Below are 12,054 nucleotides of genomic sequence, written 5' to 3' on the forward strand. Positions count from 1 at the left end.
TTGACTTCAGAGGAGTAGCCAAGCTCCTCCTTGGGACAGCTGGATGTAGCATAGGAAGGAATGCTTTCCAGAGGAACAGCATATACTTTTTAAACAAACCAAAACTCTTCTGTGTGACATAAACAAAATTGTTGACCTATGTCCAGCCAAAGGGGGAGTTTGTTTGGCTCTCCTGGCACCCGCCCCAGGATGCAGCAGTGGGGTGAGAATGCCAGTAAAAGAGTGAGTGAAAACACCACATCCCAGCTATTTCAGAGGAAAGGTACGGCACTGTGGTGATCACTTCTACCGTCCCCACTGCAGTGTTCTCATGATGGTAACTAACCCCAAAAGCACTTCTAAGTGGATTTGCTTTCTGCGAAAGGTTGAAGTCATGCTCCTTTCTCTTTTTTAAACATTCTCACAAAACTATTCCCAGAAATCTTGCATAAAAGAAGCCTTAAGTCTACTGACTCATTTGAAAGCTGCTTTATTAGCCTCTGCATAGGCTGATAAGCCTTGCCTGGTGCGTAAGGACATAAGGGCTGTACATTGTTCTGCTGCTCAGCTCAGCGCAGTGCTGGCAGCCTGGGCTTGATCCAGCCAAGCAATTAGAGAATTTAACTTCCTCCATAAATGCTTGTATGTGTGAGGCCATGTGTTTGGGGGCATTCCTCTACTTGAAAGGAATCTAAGGTTTTAAACATGTTGCAGAAGCAGAAGGAATGGCAGAGGCATCTGTGGACAGCATCACATTTATTTGGGTGAGAATAAGGAATAATAAAAGGCGGAAGAAAAGCACTTGAACCTGGCCAGCAGTCACCAGCCTCAAGCCACCCTTCCCCCTGCATAGTTGTTAGTCAGTTCTGCTATTAGGGAGTATATTGCAGCATAACAATGTCCTGCAGCTGAGCTCTGCCCAGCAACACCCTCAAAGAGGAAAGGCGGGTGTGCGGGTGCAAGAAGCACCAGCAGGAGGGGGAAAAAGAAAGGGTGTTGCCGCTGTTCTAGAACAAATAGAAGACAGCACCCCAGGGTGTTCAGGAGGAATGTGGTGGCTTGGAAAACACTGAGCTGTGTGTACCCTGCATGAACTAGGGGGCTGGCTGTCTGGGGACAGCTCAGCAAGGGTTTGTCCAAAGAAACTGTAGTTCTCAGATGGGAGAAAACAGGGCAGGAAGAAAGTCGAATATATCACCCATCCCCTGGCACAAACAATGCCTTACCAATCCTAGGATGTTCTCTGGCTGTATACTTTCCCTGAAAAATGTGAGACTCACCTGGGGGGATCCTCACTCTTTTCTGGATCAACCTTTGGCTTGTAGGGCAAAACCTGCAATTCCCAGGTTCCTGCTTTTCTCCAAATGATGATTCCTGGATTTTGCGAAGCAGGTCTAAAATCACCAGCACAAAATATTTAAGAAAAACGGGCTAAAAGGTATACTAATGGGAGAAGATGGCATCAGAAAGGTGTTACTGGTGGAGCTAGCTGGGCAGCTGGCACCTCTTGTTCTTTGTGTGCCTGGCAGTCCTGAAATAGGAGGTAATACTGAGAATGAGCCCAGTCACAAGTTTTCTAATTTAAAAGGACCAAAAATTAAAAATAGACCCCTTTCAATCAAGGAACTGTGTATTTCAAAGGGCAAATCAGCCACTGCAGCAGGTGGTGCTGCACTTCACATCAGCCATCTGGTATGGTACTCCAAGCAAGGAACCTTGTCTTTGTAAGTATTGTCACTTCCCTACAGGTTAAAACACCAACCAAGAGCCTGGTATGACACAGAGGGGGAAAAACAGAGCCCTGGCAAGCTTAGTCCTACTAACCAGATTGAGCAAGAGCCAAATATGAAAGGGGAATAGGGTTGGAGCATGGTTTGAGAACTGTTTTTGAGAGTGGTCACTGTGCCTTAGTTCCAGCTCCCTCATTGCTGCAATAGTGGTTTTAGAGAAGGGGTGGAGGGAAGAGTGAGTTATAGATAGAGCAGCCCCAGGTAAGTGGTTTTATCTTTACAGCCCTAATGATAACATGGTTTGCAGCAGAATGCAGCAGATCCAATCCAGCTGGGGCCAGTTGTGCTATGTGGAAGCCCCAGAGGGCCCTGGCAGTGAAGAGGTCACCAGTGCAGGGCTGCAGGAGCTCTGCAAAGCTCTGGGTTATCACCACTACCCTCTCAGAGGCACTGGATGTTTGCATAGGCACGGCATGGTGGCCGCCCAGGTGCCTCTGAGGGCCCTTGTTTTCTTTGGGCTTCTCTGAGGCTCAAGTCTGGGGAGAGAGATGGCAGCAGCTCCTTTAGGGACCAAAACCAGTCCCCAGATTGGAAGATGCACCAGGAGGGCCAGGTGCACCCACAAGAAGTCTCCTTCTCCTGCTCTCTGCACAGCAGCTGTCTTCTGGATATATACCCTTGTCGTTGAACTTTGTATGTAAAACTCTTCCTCTGTTCTGCATGGACTTTAGTTCCTTTGGCACAGCCATCGCTGGCTGGCAAGCAGCTGGGATGACTGTGTCTTAAAGCATGGGGCTGAGTGGGGCGCATGCCAGCATACCTGTGTTATCTCCCTCTCTCTGGGAGGAGCAGGTGGGAAGACTCCACAGTGAAAGACTTCGATCCTGTGGCAAAAGCACCGGTTTGGCTGTTAACACACTGGTGCTGCTGGTGCTCAGCTGGCACAGGTACGGTGACACAGCCATGGCCTGGGAGCTCCATACAGATGGATGAGCAATTCCCTGTCCTGTGACAGGCTGATGTGGCCCCACAGGAGCCTTCCTCCTGCTCCTTTGCCAGCCTTGACAGCGGTGTGCTGAGTTTTCTGCTGTTCTCACAGCAACTGCAAATTTTCCTTCCGCAAAGCAGAAATCCTGTCACAGGTTCCTTGACAGCAGCAAAGTTCCAGTAGCGAAGTGACAGAAGTTGACGAAGCAGCTGCAAACTGGTCAAGAACAACTGGAGAACGGCTTCCTTATGTGAGGAGAGGCAGGCCGGTTTCCCTTTCTGGCAGATCCAACCGCTCTGACAGCTCCTAAGAACACTGATGAAGCGGGCAGGGGATCTCTGCGGGAACAGCCCGGCTCCCTGCCCGCGGCTCCATGTCCCCGGCTCCGTGTCCCCGGCTCCGTGTCCCCGGCTCCGTGTCCCCGGCTCCGTGTCCCCGGCTCCGTGTCCCCTCAGGGCTCCCGTCCCCACACAGCCCTGGGCACTGCTGCCCCCTGCCGGCCCGCGGAGCGCTGCTTGGCCTTCCCCTCACGGCGGCCCCGCCGCTCCCGGCGCCGGACAAGCCCCAGCAAAACGCCTTATTGGTTTGATAAAAATCCCTACCAAAAAAATTCCCGCGGCGGTGAAATCATGGAACCATAGAATCGCTTAGGCTGGAAAATCCCTCTAAGATCACCAAGCCAAACCGTTAGCCCAGCACTGCCAAGCCACCGCTAACTCACATCCCTCAGTGCCACAACTACACAGCTTTTAAACACCTCCAGGGATGGTGATTCCACCACTGTACTGGGCAGCCCATTTCGGTGCTTGACAGTGCTTTTAGTGAAGAAATTTTCCTTAATATCCAATCTAAACCTCCCTGGCATAATTTGGGGCTGTTTCCTCATCTTGTCACTTGTTACACCTGGGAGAAGAGCCAACCCCCACCTGGCTACAATCTCCTTTCAGGTGTTGAAGAGCCATAAGGTCCCCCCTGATCCTCCTTTTCTCCAGGCTAAACACTCCCAGCTACTGCCAAGGAGACTTGTGCTCCAGCCCCTTCCCCAGCTCCACTGCCCTTCCCCAGGCACACTCCAGCACCTCAATGTCTTTTGTGTAGTGAGGGACCCAAATCTGAACCCAGGATTTGAGCTGTGGCCCCAACAGTGCCCAGTGCAGGGGGACAATCACTGCCCTGGTCCTGCTGGCCACACACTGCTGATACAGCCGGGATGCCACTGGCCTTCTTGGCCACCTGGGCTCATAGTCAGCTGCTGTCAACCAACATGCCCAGATCCTTTTCCACCAGGCAGCTTTCCAGCGACTCTGCCCCAAAATCACCCAAAGCCTGCACAGCTGATGGGCTCATTCACACTCCCCAGGCCCTGAGAACTGCAGTGGTGGGGTGGGAGCAGGGAAGGGGCTGTGCTGCCCCTGCTGCGGCCTGGGAGTATCTTCTCATGCCGCAGGAATGTGGTTATGTCATGGCGAGTCCCCCACACGCCCTGCTGCTGCCTCCCAGCCCGTTGCCGGCTGACAGCTCTGGGAAGCATCTTTACTGCTGAAATGGAAGCATAAATTTCTGCTGGCAGGGCTCCTGGCTGTGAAAACTTGTAAGCCATAACAACTGCTCACTGCGACAAAGTTACTCCGACATTTCCCATGGTCCTGGTCCCATCCCTCAGAGCTGGGGGCAGGAAGAGGGGGTAAAAGGTTTTAAAAACTCTTAATTTTCCTTATGTAGTTGAGCGTTACCGGGGGCGATATTTCTGCCTGTGCATGAATCCTTCCTGCTGAACTCACAGGGCATGACGCACCCACAGGAGGGGAGAGCATGCCCAAGACAAGAGTGGCTGAAGTTTGCTCCTGCTGAGCTGCTCTTTCTGAGGATTTGTATTTCTTTTTCCAGCCGAGAAGCTTTATTATTACAGAAAGAACGTGAGATTTTTATGAGTGATTTTACAAATTAGTTTCTCAAATTGTTTGCAGCGGCACAAGAAATGTTGCAGTCATTAAAGTTCATAGAAAGTATCAAATGCTCCATCACCGCAAAGCTTTTCCTTGTGCAACAGAAACAAAGCAAAGTCGCCCCTGGCATGTTTAGACTCTGACTCAGAAATGCTGTTCATCACCTCTCCACCATAGCATACAGCAACTCATCCTGCCCTTGTGCACATTGCTAGAACGAGCCCGGAGCTGAACCAGCACAAACCCAGCTACAAACATGATTTTAAAAACAAACAACTAATTATTTCCATTCACCTCATTTAATTTGGGCTCATGCAGAAATGCTGTTCATCCAATAGTCCAAAATATGTCACGTATTAGGAGCTAAAGAGTCCAACCCAATGAATGAGTCATCACCCAGTGGATGAAATCCCATATCTTCATGGCTGCTCATAAATAAGACAAGCTCAACTTTATAGTAAGTCATAAGTAAACAATGAACTATATGAAAATCAGACTCAGCTGTGTTATAACTGCATGGGCACAATGCCCAAACAGAAATGAAAAGCGAATGTGATACCATCAGTGTTTGGCTTTGGAGACTGAATTTGGGACTGAGACTCTTAAGAGGGGTTTTGATGCATGTAGCAGGGCAGTCGGACATGCAGGCCTTTGAGGCCACTGCAGATGCCTGTTTGCAATAAATAACACATTATCCTGGCCATTAGCACTTCTGAACCTCAGATTCTAATGGGCAGATTTTCTGAAATTATCACCTGATATCTTCTTACAACAGCCCAAAATTTCCAGGCAGTGCTCTTGTGTCCTTGCAGCCTGCTCCTTCATCAGTGCTCTCTCCTAGAGGGAAGTGAAGGGCAGCAAAACACTGTTGCTTCATGGCAGCAAAACACTGTTGCTTCACCCTGAGATGAGCATCTGTAACATCCTGTGCATCCCTCATAATCATACCCTGAGTGCTGGGCTGGATTCACAGAGCTGGCTGGAGTTTTTGATTTAATAACTATTTGAACCAGTGTTGTAAGAGAAGGCAAGAAATAGCAGAAAGTATTGATCAACCTCTATCTTGTTATAAAATTAAGAGCATATAAAATACAGTATTGAAATAACTGGAAGCCTAACCATAATGCAGCCCAGACAGCCCAGCAGAAGGACCAGGCAAGAGAAGATGTATTGATGGCACTGAGAAAGACTCTGGCACGTGGTCATGAAGGAATCCCCCTGCAGCAGGGGCAGCTGAAGCCACCTCCAAGTTTGAGCTCCATTGCCACCCCAGGGCCCCGGCCACACGCAACTCATGGGGCTGCAGCCAGTTTTGCAGGGGCATTTACTCCAATAAATAACACCTTTCTGCTCCTGAAAAAGATAAGTGTTTTGCTATCTTGTCAAAGACTCTGGAAAATGGAAATTTCCTATTTGTATTCAGGTTAATGGTGCCAGTGGGATACAAAGAAGATCACAGGAAGCAAGTACTTGAATTTGAAGGAAATCCAGGATGTAGTTAGGTGTGCTGGAGGGTTGACAAGGTTGACAATCTCAAAGGATATTCTCTTTTCATTAAACTGACATTGTGAAGGTAACCATTAATGGCAGAGCTGCTATTGCCTGAAGAAGGTGCTCCTGAGATAGATGCCTGACAGAGGACCCAGCTTTGAAGTCTTACAGGTCTGCATGCGCTTTGGGGTACATTCTGAAGTGGAGATATCCTGCTAGTCTCTCTCCGTAGCATTCTCCTCTCAATACAGTAGAGCAGCTCAGGCTGCCTTTCAGATAGCAGTGAGGCCAGGACAGTAGCTGTCTGGCTATAGGAAGGGAAGAGACCAAAGCAGCTTTTCCCTGAGAGAGCAAAGCTCCAGCATCTGCCAAAGTACACAAGGACACAGACCGCCTTGTGGTTGTCCCTGCAGAACAGGGGCTGGGGCAGATGGGGATATCCGTTCTACAGTGATGTGTCCAGACATGGGGGAGGGCTTTGAGATGTGTCACAAGAATGAAAGCCCCAAAGAGGCCCAAGACTGGTCACAGGCACTCGGTTCATCCCAAGGGATGCAGGGTCTCATGCTGAGGAATGGGGCCTGACTCTCTCCTTCCTGCCCTGACATCACTGCGTTTCTCTAAAAGGCTGAGAACAGTTGTGCCCTCTCAGGATTCCACAGATGATTTACAAGTCCTCTCAGGAGACTTCCAAAGAGCTCCTCTGGCTCCTTGCCTTCCTGATAGTCCTTGACCCAAGTGCTCTTCGAGTCAGCGCAGGCTGGGCAGTACCACAGCCTCAGCTCAGAGTTTTCCCAAAAAAGATGCTCTGATTGGGGAAGTAGTTTTATTTTTTCAACCCTTGGTACAGTTGTAACAGGGCAAAGCATGGTTGATATCCAACCAGATGGATGTGACTGCACAAGCCCAGGTCACTACTTACTGTCCAAGCAGAGATCCTCTGTTTACATTCTCTTTTTAACACTGGAAATTACTGTACTTTAATAAAGCTCTGTAAATGGATGAATAATTTCCACAAGGAAAGAATGTTAAACTTGCACTGGCACAATGTTACTGCTAATCAAGTGATCTTCATAATTCTCCAGAACAAGCAAAACTTCATATTTTCCATATGTAACCATCTTTGTCACCCAAAGTACTTTGTATTCAATAAAAATACCAGCTTTCATTAAAGAAAAAAACCCTTTCGGTGTGCAATTTTTCTGGCATTGCATATCTTTGGTTCACTCACTCAACATGTTTAGAATTAAATCACAAAACCTTAACTCACCCTCTAATGATCTGTTTGTTTCCAGATTCATATTCCCACAATATGTTTGCTGACAGCAGTTGGGCTCTTTGACAAAAGTCAAGAAATTTTTCCCAACAATGTATATTTGCTTCGTTCTGGTGAATTACAGGGGAAGGGTGCAGGCTGTACAAGCTGTCACCAGTAACGTGACTGTAAGACTAAGTGTAATTTATTTAGTACAAGCTAAATGTTTATACTAAGTGTTCTTTGTTCCAAACATTATCACTTCAACATTGAGCTTTTTATTAAGAGAGTTGTGAGAAAGGTTGAGCCCTGTTTTGAAAGGATTTTTAAATTTAGCATCACTATGACTTGGAGCCAAAACCCTGATGCATATAGTTCTCGGGAGAATTATAGCAAAAAGCTGTTGCCCTTGGTTTCAGGCACTTCTAAACTGTTCTTTTTGATTTTGTATTATGAGCTAGAACTGAATAAGAACAAACCAATTCTTGAAAGGATATGTTGTTTCAAAACATATCCAAAACCTTACACTCCAAATACTGTTCAATATGGTACTTTGATATTATTGCACCTTATCCTTTTCTCCCACTCTTAAAATAATCCCTTCAAATTCATATTGATTGCACAAAGCACTTTGACCTCAGCAGAAACAAAACACACTGGGATGAAATCTGGTCCTACCAATATTCCTCAGCCTTTCTCACCTGCCCACTGATGGATGGGGTCTGGAAGGTGTCCCCACCTTGGTGTCCACACACAGCTGCACTTCAAACAACAACGAGAAACAGACCTTCTTTAATAAACCAGTGACACCAGTTCATTAAACTGGTGATAAAGTGAAACTAAGTCTGTGATACCTGGAGAGCCCAGGATATTTTATCTTTTAAAAGTCAAGTGCAAGTTACTCTGTCAGAAGAGTATTGGACTTTGTCAGTAGCATGAATAATCTCATTCCATATAAACACACTTGAAAACTGCATCCCTGTATATTTGCCACTCAGAAAAGACAAAAAGAGAAAGAAGAGCAGTGAGGAGGATGACGACACAGGAAACTCACCTTGTAGCAAAGGGCCTCGGGATCCTGATCTGCTGCTGAGAAAGTCAAAGCCAGATGTGGTTTCCAGCTGCATGGAGAGAGCAATGTCAGAGGTGAGAGGTTTCCACTTCCCAGGGGAAAAGTGACTCATGGCAGAAAGCTGCAGCTAAGCAGCCACACACTAGGGAAATATATGTTCAAACAGGAGTAAATTGACCTTGTGAGCAACTAACTGTACCCTTAACTATCTCTTACAGTAGATCTTCCACCTCTCAAATGGAAGGAAGAATCAATGTCAGATTTTTCTCTAAAACACATGTAATTTAAATAGGAACAGTTGAAGCTGGTTGTCCCACCTTACATACTGTACTTCATACTAGTTCCTGTTTTCTTGGGAGCAATTCATCTTATGAACAGTGATTCCAAGCTTTACTCCTAGAAAGCATTAACAACTTAATATTACTTCCATTTTTACAGCAGCTAGAATTATCCTTGTTTGCTCATTGAAAAATATTTCACACACAGCAAATACAATATCTCTGGGTTTATCTGAAGAAAGGAAATCCTTTCTGCAGACTACTCTTTGGTCCCTGCTGAGTTGCCAACTCCAAAGCCTGCAGAGTGCCCAGCAGCATGCAAGGGTGTTTCTCTGGGGTGTGAAGCTGACCCTCCTACACATAACAGATTTCTGGCACGGGCATTGTTCTTTACCAGGGCCCTGTTTTCACAGGTATTTAATGAATAGGCTTTCAACTGAAAAAAACACAGGCTGAGATCAAGAAGGCAAATGACCTTTGTGCTTGTGATTGTATGATCACATAGTTACACTTATTTTCCTCATTAACATATAGGAATCCCTTTTTTGTTAATGCACTTTATTTAATTCTAATAGGATTTTTGTTGTATTTAAAAACCTAGAGGAAAACAGAAAAAAAGTCCCATTGTTCTCCCACATGTTTGTTTTCACTACAACTACTAAGAGGAAAAGCCCTTTACAAAAACAGGATACAGCAGACTTCTCTATGCTGTGCCCCCCCGCCCCCCCGCCAATGATGCTGAAAGCCATAGCATTCAGCATCCTTTCCCAGCAGTCCTAAGAGACAAATCACCAGGGAACCATGTGGTGTCACCTGCATCAGGTGCTGCCTGGCCCCAAGAGATGCTCCAGATCTCCCATGGGTCTCAGTGAGCAGCCACAGGATGTCTCTGGGGTACCCTCAGGAGTGGGGCTCCCCACTGCATTTCTACTAATGACTTTTCAGAGCTCCTTTCTTAATGTATCCCATGGCCTCCTTTCCCCCCTCTTGGATTATTGCTTCCCCTGATGGATTTTTGGTCAGTCAGCAGAGGGGTTCCTGGCTGTGCCAGCAGCCCTCAGGAAAGGCCAGAGCTGAGACAGGGGAACTCATAAGCTGCACTCACTGCAAAACACATTCCTGTGGGCTGTTGTTAAGAAGATAATAAAAATTGCTGTTTTCTTTCTCCCCACACGTTAGCATTTGGAAGAGTTCATACTTCCAAAGAATAACACTGACTTGTTCTCTGTGATATGGAAGAATAAATCAAATGCAATTACCAGGAGACCAGCATTTCTGTAATCAAGAGCCTCATCTCTGGCTAGAAAGTACCTTGGGGGAATTGAGTTCTAGCGACTGGGAGGCCAGTAAAGAGCAATTTGAGCTTTTCTGACTGAAATGTGGTGACTGCACTTCCATTCGCCTGGGCAGAAATTACCGCTCAGCAGCCTGGCAACCTCCTTCAAACACCACCCGAAGAGCATTTCAGTTTAAAAAAGTCTCAAATTTTAGGGAAATGTGTCTTCTGATTTCTTTCTAAGGAAAAACGTAAATGCCATAAGGGTTGAGGATATTCTTGCAATGAAGGGAACAGAATACTACTTTGGTTTTAGTTTCATAGGATTGTGGTTCTAACCATTTTTCTTTTAGCTGTGTTAAGTAAACCTTGTTTCTTCACGAGAAATTATCTTGACTTTTGATTTAGCCATGCTTTCTGAACAAGAGAATTCTATAATGCAAAATGATTACATTACAATGTAAATTATATGGGAACTGTTTATGCAAGTCCTTAGGTAAAACAATACCACTTTATTACTACAAAATAAACTTTCAGATTACTGACACTTTGTCTTTGAACCAGAGAGTCTGCTATGGCTCAATAAACTGAAGAGCCAGGGAGACAACTTAGCACAACAGGCTATGCCTGATACTACTTAGAATCAGACCACAGTGTTTTCAGTTCAAGTGGAAAAAACCCAATTTCCACTTATATCAAAATCTTTCATTGTTTAGAAACCGTAAACTGACATTGGCTGCTTTTTGCATTTATTGATAAATCTCTGACCATCATCAGAGGACAGGATTAAATAATGCAGATGTCATTCCTTCCTCATCAGGGAGAAATAAAACCACAGTGTCCTCCCTTGCTGCATGCAAGGAGTTCAGCTACAAAACTATGCTTTTCCCAAACTTTCGGTATCTGCTGACCGGGTGTCCCAAAAGGCAAGAAATCACAGTTCCCCATGCAGTGTTGGGACAAGATCACTTCGAGCAACTCCTTTTCTGAAAGCAGAACAGGGCGCTCCCTCCATCCCACAGACCCTCAGTCCGTGCCAGCGCCCTCCGGCCCCATGCCGGGGTCCCTCCGGAGCCGAGGGCAGGTCCCACATGGTGCCCAGGCACGCCGCCCCTCGCACCTACCGTCCGCTGCTCCCCGCGGCCCCACCGCAACGAGGGATGGATGGATGGAACTGCCGGCCTTGGCTGGGAGCTGCTGCTGTCCCAGCAGCGGGAGGTCACCAGGCTGCTGGTCTGATCTTCAGCTCGCTTTCCATCTGAAAAGTTTAACTCCTTCACACCCTGAAAGGCACAATATCAGCAATACTGCGGCGCTGCGCTCATCCCTTGCCAGGGACTCTGGGCACACCCTTGTTCTGGCCTGCTGAGAGCGAGGACACGCACCTGAGAGAAACCAGGATATGGGGGGGGTCGGCATGGGCAGTTTTGCTCTGAGACTTGGGGGTGAGTGTGATGCAAATAAGTCCTCGATGAGATATTTCTCTTAATAACATACACCCCTAAGCCCTGTCCTGAAGTCTCCTGCATTCCCACACATTCCTGTGGCTGCCAAATCCCTGCTGGGGACCCCAGGGGCTAATGCTTTGGAAAGGAAGGGGAAAACCTCTGACAGCACTTTTTTCCATCTCACCAAGCCCCTGGGAAATTGAAGGGGGTGGAAATTGCTTCTGGCAGAGGAGATACCCAGATCTGAAAGGCCACACTGGGAAGGGGCCTCAAAAAATCCCAGCCCTATTCCTGCTACCAGGAAACCCCAGCCGTCCCTGGGTACCCATGTCCCTCCTTGCTTTGATCAGAGAGGGGTTCCTGGTGATGGGGTTTTGTGGTCCAGCTCAAGATGCCTGTGCAAGAGCATGGGTAAGAAGTTGTCTCTGCTTTTCCCTGACAGCCAACTGCGTTCCCAGCTCTCTGCACACCAGCCCTAGGCCCTGTATGTGGCACTAGCAGAATGTATAGGACAGAGTAGAAGCAGCCATCAGGAACTCCAGCTGCTGCTTTTTCCAGGAAGATGTTTAAAATGGTTACGTGATGATGTCA

General features: G+C 47.1%; 1 protein-coding gene and 1 long non-coding RNA gene across 4 annotated transcripts in view; one reads left to right on the forward strand and one right to left on the reverse strand.

Moving 5' to 3' along the window:
* Positions 1-11,233, reverse strand: part of FLNB (filamin B) — an 89,139-nt gene extending 77,906 nt beyond the window's left edge. For all 3 annotated transcript variants that reach the window (XM_086846713.1, XM_086846715.1, XM_086846712.1), the window contains exons 1-2: positions 11,140-11,233; positions 8,444-8,510 (exon numbers count right to left, since the gene is read on the reverse strand). The gene's annotated coding sequence lies outside the window, so the exon portion shown is untranslated. The remainder of the gene's footprint in view (positions 1-8,443; positions 8,511-11,139) is intronic.
* Positions 3,176-7,315, forward strand: LOC147651010 (uncharacterized). Its single transcript, XR_015275130.1, has 2 exons — positions 3,176-3,518; positions 4,091-7,315. It is a non-coding gene; the product is annotated as an uncharacterized LOC147651010 (long non-coding RNA).
* Positions 11,234-12,054: the final 821 nt, after the last annotated feature.

This window comes from Cyanistes caeruleus, chromosome 11 (genome assembly GCF_971803275.1).
Source record: "Cyanistes caeruleus chromosome 11, bCyaCae1.hap1.1, whole genome shotgun sequence".
In the NCBI taxonomy this organism is placed as follows: Eukaryota; Metazoa; Chordata; class Aves; order Passeriformes; family Paridae; genus Cyanistes; species Cyanistes caeruleus.